We start from the raw sequence: 8,078 nt of genomic DNA, 5'->3' as shown, positions 1-8,078 counted from the left end.
CACGTTGTTCTTGCTTCAGCTTGAGGTTCCGTTGGTGTTCTTGCTTGGTTCGCATTGCTTCTGGATTTTTTTGCCAGTGCATTCTGTGGTGATGAGTTCGATTTTTCCCAGAGTGTTCTGCTCATGGTTCTTCTGGTGTCCGATGGGTTGTGATTGAGTTTGGATTCGATTTCTTATGTGAAGTGGATGTTACGAGTTTACTGTGTCACACTTGTTTGCTTAAATGCTTGACTAAGATATCGATGGGTAGAATGAGTTGTGATCGAGCTTTTGTGAAGTTCTAGATTCGGTTTGAGATTTCTGTCAGGTCTTGATTTCGGATTGGGTTTCCATGAGGTTTTTGCTATGGTTTGTGGTTGAAATGAGTCTTGATTGGTTTCTTCTTGTCAATTTGAGCTTGAAATCCAGTTTTTGGTAGCCTTGATTAGTTGCAATGATGTTAAATTTATTTTTGCACATCTGGAAGTTTTGGAAAAGGTCGTTGGAATTTTTATAGGGTCTGTTGATGATCTTGCTGCATTCCTTTTTGTTTTCGAGAACACTAGATGAAATTGGGCTTTGATATGGAATTACCTTTCGAGATTTTTCTGTTCCTTTGTTGTGGTTTTTGATTTCTATTTTGGTTCTTGATGCTGTCCGTTTGTGTTCGGTAAAGATTACACAAAATGGGAATGTTATGGGACTTCCCTGCATCGTTGTTTTTCTGTACCCAAGCAGCTGTGGATTTCAGTTTTCTTAGTTACCCTTAAGTGTTCTTCAATTGAGTTGGCATTGGGTTTCCTCTTCCTGGCAGTAACAAAGATGAGGGGTTTTTCTTTCAATGGTGTGCACATCTTCTAGTTAACTGAATTTTATTCCATGATAGCTGAACTTGGGTAGTTGTGATCCATCAATTCTGTGAAATTTGAATGTTATTGCACTATTGAAGTTTAATGTAGTTGCTTCACCTAACTGCTTAGGAGGTGTAGAATTATGGAAGAACTAGAGCTGTAGTCCTTATTTATTATGCATGAGTCCTTATTATTCATTAGTTATCCTATGTTATACATGATTTATGAATTGTTGTGAATACAAGAATGAATTGAATGTATTATTGTTATAGGTATAATGTGGATTGAGCATATTTTCTTATGTGGCTAATTGGATGGGTATGAGCATATGTGGTGACAATACGGGTTGGGTGCCCCGGGATGAGCTCCAGGAAGGGCCCTTCCAAATGATTGACACTGTAACTTATGACTGATATTGTTATTTATTGTTAGCTTCGGCTATATGACTGCATGTTCTCTAGGAGGTACCTCTAGGTCATGAGACTGTTTGACTGGCTCTATTAGTGGTTACTGGATATGTGACATACTCACCCCTATTAGCTATGTAGGATCTTTCACATATTGCATTTTTCCTTCGCTCTACTGTATTTGAGTTATGTTTCATGTTGATGGGAAGCTTAAACTGAAAGGAAAAGCATTGGATGTGAAGGGAGGTGGCGTGAAAAAGAAGAAGAAGCATAACTATGAAATAGATTCCAAAACTGAAAACCAGGAACTTACAGAAGGTAGATTCTTACTATTTTTTTTCTCTAGAAAATATTTTATAATCATACCAAGTAATTTCAAGATTATTCTGTCCTACCTTGGCCTTTCATGAGATGTTCTTGTTTTCTAATGCTTATTAAAATCCACTTTATTTGAGAAGGGATGTAACAATTTTTTAAGATTGCTTATGGTATCATACAGGTGGGAGTTCTGGATTATCAACTGATCCAACTGATGTCCTCACTTTAGCTGAGAAGGTTGGGTCTGAAGGACAAACCCCATCAGTCGATGATCACTTGACTCCAGCAGAAAGGCGATATATTGAATAGAGGGAGAGGATTAATGCGAAAAAGCTGGCGAAGACATCAAACAAGTCTCACCGTGATCGCATCCAGGATTTCAATCAGTATCTGGCAAATCTCAGTGAGCATTATGACATTCCAAAGGTGGGTCCGGGTTAACTATATGGTACTATCTTGACGAACTACTAGATTTAGAAATCAAAAGGTATCTTTACTTTATTTAAATAATTGACTTTTATAATAAATTTTGATAGTTTTGTGATACGTATATTATTTTTTATTTAGGTTGCAGATAATATTATTTCACATGAACAAGGATTGGATAACCAACAGGTACATTGGTAGTTGTTTTCATAAGAATTTTTTTTTAGTTTTATTAACAATTTTGGTGATGTAGTAGTGTACATATTTTTAAGCTGTAGATAAATTTATTTTACAGGTGCAATAACTTGAAAGGCACAAAGATATTGACAAACACATAGACCATCATTTCTTATTACGAGATGAAGAGGTTTGTTTAACTTGCGGTTGTTTATGTTGTATATATATAGTTGCAATAAAGAGGATTATGTGTTAGATGATGAGATTTCTTATTGAAATGTTCTATTTATTGATTTTTTTGAACAATATATATTATAAATCATCTTTACCTCTAATAAGAGTTTTTTTTATGTTCAGGATTCTGGTGAAGAAGGATTATAGAAGTTATCTCTAGATCACGAGGAGTTGTTCTTTAGACTTTCTTTTGTGTAACTTTCATGGGAATAATTATTTTTTATTATCAAATTAATGATAGATATGTAGATATTTCTGTTATTGGATGAATATTGGATGCATTTCAATTAATGATTATAGAATTTTATATTGTGGATATCATTTTTAATTTATAAAAGAGAGTTTTTTCTTTTGTTTTGAAATGACAATTTAATAAATTTAATCTAGATTAATTTGTATAATAAATGTTCTTTAAAGATTATTAATTTTTGTCATAATTGTTGCATCTAACAAGTAAAAATATTAGGGACAATAATTTATTGTCTTCACTTCTATTTGAGACAGCACATTACCATCTCGATTTAGTGTCTTTAGTTTTTTCACAGGATAAGACATAACATTTGAGACAAAACAATGACTGTCTTAAATACTTTTGAGACAATTGGATAGCTGTCTCGTCACCGTCTCAAAAAAATATTGAGACAGTACAACTGTCTCAATATTTTTTTGAGACGCTTGTATTAGGGACGACTACATTACCGTCTCATCACCGTCTCAAAAACATTTTGAGACACTAAATTTATAGTTTAAGACATATTTTGTTATGTCTCAAAAGCTTAGTTTTCTAGTAGTGAACAATTGGTATCAGAGCTAGGGTTTTACCTCTGTGTATTTGGTATTAGTTTAATTATGCACATGTCATACATAATTTAGGCAGGTTAATAGTAGGATGTGCTAACTTTGTGGATGCAGGATCCAACTATTATGGCTTATAGTTTTTTATGTGTGTGATTGGACCCTTGGACATGTCAAGGGCAATTTATATGTGTGTGCATGATTGTATTATAAAATACAGCAGGAGCTGTATTTAGTTTTTATTAGGATTTTATTTTTGATCTAGTTACATGTACATTCCTTTTATGGAATATAGGATCGATGGATGTAAATTTTTATTTTAAGTTCGATCTAGTTTACATGTACATTCCTTCGAGGAATATAGGATCAAAATTGTAAAATTCTATTTATATCGCGGATCGAATCTTGCAAAGCGTGGAACCTTCTGAGGACCAGAGGCGTAGAGGAACAAGGAGCAAGATGGATGCGACAGCTAGACCCGATGGCGGTGGCCAAATATGGCAGCAGCTTGGGATGACAACACACGGAGGACAACCATAGATAAAAGCCATAATAGTTGAAAATTAGATTTTCTATTTATTGCTTTTATATTGTGTTGTGTGTGCATGTTAGTATACATATCTAGTAGGCTAGCATAGTTAAAATTCCTCATTTATAAATAACTAAGTGGGAGAGGGATTTTAAATAAATTCCACGATCTCCATTACTGGTTTGTAAGTGATGCAAACAAGCTTGCACGTTGGCTCTGAGTGCCTTCCTCCATATCAGATGAGCTTGTTTGTGGATCACTAGAACAAACTTCCATTTTGGATGACTATAGGAAGTTAATTAAGAGCGTGTGATCTTCCCCATCGGAAGGGGCACAATCTTATTAATGGACTTAGTGTCAAGTAGTGGTATACACTTAGGCACGTCTAATAGTATCCTCCCCATCGGAGTCACTGCTATTATTTGTGTGACCAAAGGATACCAACTATTAATTTTATTTGTCAAAAAGTTAGGTTGACAAGATAGTAAAATTAATGGGTTAAACCCTCCTTTTACAAATGCTGAATTTGTATACGTCCACACTATCGTGGCATACAACATTCGCGGTGTTTTAAGGTGTTGGTTAATTTAAAATAGTATTGTTTGAGGAATCAATATTATTCTAAATTTAGAGTTCTGACCAAAAGTTATTTGTGATTCTTAGGATGACTTTCAACCCACTGTCCATCATACTACAACAGAATAGACTTACTGGTCCTAACTATATAGATTGGAAAAGGAACCTGGACATTGTTCTTACTGCTGAAAGCTATAAGTTTGTACTGACTGAACCTTGTCCTGATGCACTCACTGGGGAATCTACCCAAGAGGAGATTGAATATCATAGGAAATGGGTAAAACCAGATGAGATGGCGCGGTGTTACATTTTGGCTTCAATGTCAAATGTATTGCAACATCAGCATCAAGATTTACCAACAGCCTATGATATTATAAACAATCTCAAGGAACTCTTTGGTCATCAGGATCGGGCTTCTAGGCAAGAAGCCATGAGAAAGATAATGACAGCCACCATGCAAGAGGGTACTCCTGTGAGGGATCATATCCTAAAGATGATGGCTTATCTAAACGAGATACAAATCCTTGGAGGAGAAATTGATGGGGAAACCCAGATCGATATAATCCTCCAAACACTACCTAGAAGTTTTGAGCAATTCCGCCAGAATTACAATATGAACAAAAGGGTATATTCATTGGCGAAACTACTGACAGAACTTCAGGCAGCAGAAGGTTTATTTCATCACAATTCTCATATTCACTATGCTGAAAATGGTTCTACTTCTAAACCGAAAGGAAAGAAGAAGAAGAAACAAATTGGTTCAGCAAAGAAAGTGAATAAATCTCAGAGTACGGGACCTAAAGTTGGAGTGAAGAAGCCGAAGGGCAAGTGCTTCATCTGCAAGCAGTCAGGATATTGGAAGGCGGACTGTCCTCGTAGGAATCAGAACAACAAAGGTATATCTCATGCTCTAGTTGTTGAAACATGTTTAGTGGTGTTATCTACCAGCACCTGGTGTGTAGATACGGGAGCCACTGATCATGTCTGCAATTCCTTGTAGGGGTTCCAGGAAACCCGACGACTATCTGAAAGAGAGATTACTGTCTACATGGGCAATGCTACTAAGGTGGCAGCTGTTGCAGTGGGAGATGTCTATTTATCTTTTAATAGAAATAGAAATTTGGTTTTAAGAAATTGCCTTTATGTACCCAGTTTTAGAAAGAATTTAATTTCAGTTTCTAAACTGTTTTTGGATGGGTATTCAGTTTCATTTAGTAACGATGTAGTTATTAAGAGAAATAAAGTGATTATCTGTTCTGGTGCATTAGTTGGAAATTTGTATACTTTAAATCCAATTTTTCCCACAAAGCAAAACATGGAAATTTATAATTCATCTTCTAACTCTAATAAGAGAAAAGAACCTTTGGAAATGAACCAAGCATATCTTTGGCATCTAAGGCTTGGTCATATTAACTTAAGTAGGATTCAGAGGCTTATGGCCGATGGACTTTTGAGTTCATTAGAGTTGGAAAATTTTCCAACTTGTGAATCTTGCTTGGAAGGTAAAATGACCAAGAGGCCTTTCAAAGCCAAGGGGTATAGAGCCAAAGAAGTGTTAGAATTGGTTCATTCTGATTTGTGTGGTCCTATGTCTGTCCAGGCAAGAGGTGGTTTTGAATATTTTGTCTCTTTTATAGATGATTATTCAAGATATGGATACATTTACCTAATGCGCCGCAAGTCCGAGTGCTTTGATAAGTTCAAAGAGTACAAGGCTGATGTGGAGAAACGACTAGGTAAAAGTATCAAGACACTACACTCTGATCGTGGTGGCGAATACCTCTTAGGAGAGTTTAGGAATTACTTATCAGAGGCCGGGATTCAATCCCAACTGTCCGCACCTGGTACACCCCAACAGAATGGTGTGGCAGAACGAAGAAATAGGACTCTTATGGAGATAGTTAGATCGATGATGAGTTATTCAGAATTACCAAATTCGTTTTGGGAATATGCACTGGAAATAACAGTGTACATTCTGAACTTAGTACCTTCTAAATCAGTTTCTTCTACTCCCACAGAATTATGGAATGGGCGAAAGCCCAGTCTAAGACATATTCGGATTTGGGGTAGTCCAGCACATGTGCTGAAACCAGATGCTGATAAGTTAGAATCTCGTACAAAAGTTTGCGTGTTTGTAGGGTATCCCAAAGGAACGAAAGGTGGTTTATTTTATAGTCCTAAAGACCAGAAGGTCATTGTGAGCACCAATGCCCAGTTTTTAGAAGAAGACTATATAATGGATCACAAGCCCAGTAGCAAAGTTGTTTTAGAAGAACTTAGAGAGGACACGTCTACTTCAGTACCAACAGTACAAGATGAAGTACCACAAGAGACTACAACACATGTCACACATGATACACAACCACAGACAGTGCTTCGTCGTAGTGGGAGGGTTGTAAGGCAGCCTGAAAGATTCATGTTTTTGGGAGAGTCTTCGGACTTGATCCCGGGTAAACATGAACCTGATCCACGAACATATGACGAAGCACTCCAAGATATAGATGCAGCATCTTGGCAAAAGGCAATGAATTCTGAAATAGAGTCTATGTACTCTAATAAGGTCTGGGAGCTCGTAGAACCACCTGATGGTGTAAAAGCCGTTGGATGCAAGTGGATCTACAAAAGGAAAAGAGGGACAGACGGAAAGGTAGAAACCTTCAAAGCTAGGCTTGTTGCGAAAGGGTACACTCAGAAAGAGGAAATCGATTATAAGGAGACCTTTTCACCGGTAGCCATGCTTAAGTCTATCCGGATACTCTTATCCATTGCTGCTCATATGGATTATGAGATTTGGCAAATGGATGTCAAGACAGCTTTCCTTAATGGAAGTCTTGAAGAGAACATCCATATGAAGCAACCAGAAGGGTTTATTGTAAAAGGCAAAGAGCATCTAGTGTGCAAGCTCAATCGGTCCATTTATGGACTGAAGCAAGCTTCAAGGTCTTGGAACATCCGGTTTAATGAAGTAATCCACTCATATGGATTTATTCAGTGTACGGATGAGTCTTGTGTATACAAGAAGTGTAACGGAAACGTGGTGGTATTTCTTGTACTATACGTAGATGATATTTTGTTAATTGGCAACAATGTCAAGGTATTATCAGAAGTAAGGGTATGATTGTCCAAACAATTTGATATGAAGGACTTAGGAGAGTGTGCACACATTCTTGGGATCAAAGTAATAAGGGATCGCAAGAAAAGAATGTTGTGTCTGTCCCAAGCTTCATATATAGATACGATCCTTGCTCGTTTTAGCATGCAGGATTCCAAGAAAGGTTTCTTACCTTTTAGGCATGGAGTAGCTCTATCTAAAGAGATGTCTCCAAATACATCAAAGGAGATAGAGGACATGAAAGCAGTTCCTTATGCTTCGGCTGTAGGAAGCCTAATGTATGCAATGCTATGTACGAGACCTGATATCTGTTTTGCCGTGGGCATGGTTAGCAGATATCAGAGTAATCCTGGACAAGGACATTGGACTGCGGTAAAGCATATATTAAAGTATCTGAGAAGGACTAGAGATTATATGCTAGTTTACCAAGCAGACGATATGCTCCTTGTGGGTTACACGAATTTAGATTTCTAATAAGATAGGGACAACAGTAAGTCTACATCAGGCTATGTGTTTACTTTAGGAGGTGGAGCCATTTCATGGAGGAGTGTTAAGCAGAAATGTGTTTCGGACTCAACCATGGAAGCTGAGTATGTAGCAGCCTCTGAGGCAGCTAAAGAAGCAGTATGGCTCAGGAATTTTCTAATGGACTTAGATGTGATTCCTGGTTTGCC

General features: G+C 37.1%; 1 pseudogene; it reads left to right on the top strand.

The window, feature by feature from the left end:
• The first annotated feature begins 1,326 nt into the window (after positions 1 to 1,326).
• LOC122025087 lies at positions 1,327 to 2,007 on the top strand (annotated as a pseudogene).
• The last annotated feature ends 6,071 nt before the right edge of the window (positions 2,008 to 8,078 follow it).

Source organism: Zingiber officinale, chromosome 9B, assembly GCF_018446385.1.
Source record: "Zingiber officinale cultivar Zhangliang chromosome 9B, Zo_v1.1, whole genome shotgun sequence".
In the NCBI taxonomy this organism is placed as follows: Eukaryota; Viridiplantae; Streptophyta; class Magnoliopsida; order Zingiberales; family Zingiberaceae; genus Zingiber; species Zingiber officinale.
This window is presented reverse-complemented; position numbering and strand designations above follow the sequence as displayed.